This window comes from Papilio polytes, unplaced genomic scaffold (assembly GCF_000836215.1).
Source record: "Papilio polytes unplaced genomic scaffold, Ppol_1.0 DF821289.1, whole genome shotgun sequence".
Taxonomy (NCBI): Eukaryota; Metazoa; Arthropoda; class Insecta; order Lepidoptera; family Papilionidae; genus Papilio; species Papilio polytes.
The window spans coordinates 6,339,454-6,340,158 of record NW_013527915.1 but is presented as its reverse complement, the minus strand read 5'-3'; the positions used below and the strand labels follow the sequence as shown (position 1 = coordinate 6,340,158).

Sequence of the window (705 nt, the reverse complement as noted above, 5' to 3'; positions counted from 1 at the left end):
GACGTAGTCGATAAGTGGAAAGTATGAGTTTATTGATGTCGAGATTTAATTTAGAATAAATATATAAGTGTATTTACGAATGCGACTACTGTAAGTAAATATTTTTATATGGTTTGTGTTGTGACACAAATGTTTTTATATAACTATGTAAATCGGTGCCAACGTAAATATTGTTGTAATTTGTTATGTAGTGATATAATTTTATGATGTATCGTTGACTCTGGTTGCGTCTGAAGGAGACGGCGAGCTTTAAATTAGTTATTTGCAATTGTTGTTCTATTGGAAATACAAATTGAAAACACAACGACAATTTTGTTTTATTTCGTTTATTAAAAACAACATTCAATTTATTAATACTTCATCACGGTATATTTTAAATGTCGGTAGCTGTTATAAGTAATATAAATCTACGTCGTTATGGCTCAAAATCAGTCTTTCTATACAAGGTAAGGAAAATCTTAGCGCTCGGTACTTGGACGATATTTTTAAAATGTCTTATCTCATCATCATAATTTATTTTTTTATTAAAATAATAATAAACATAAATAACTTAAACATCTATCAAATATTGGTCTGTTAACGTCAATATGTACATATTGCACTAATACATTCAGCAAGACGCGCTTTACTTTACGGCGAGAGGAGAAACTAATGTGTTTGGTTGGTGGCGGCGAACATGCGCGCGAGCCGCGAGGTGGGCTGCGC

The 705-nt window shown here is 31.9% G+C and overlaps 1 protein-coding gene across 1 annotated transcript in view; it reads right to left on the bottom strand.

Moving 5' to 3' along the window:
- Positions 1-705, bottom strand: part of LOC106109173 (ATP-binding cassette sub-family C member Sur-like) — a gene marked incomplete at its 5' end in the record, with an annotated part of 13,452 nt that overhangs the window by 533 nt on the left and 12,214 nt on the right. The gene's annotated exons all lie outside the window — the stretch shown is intronic.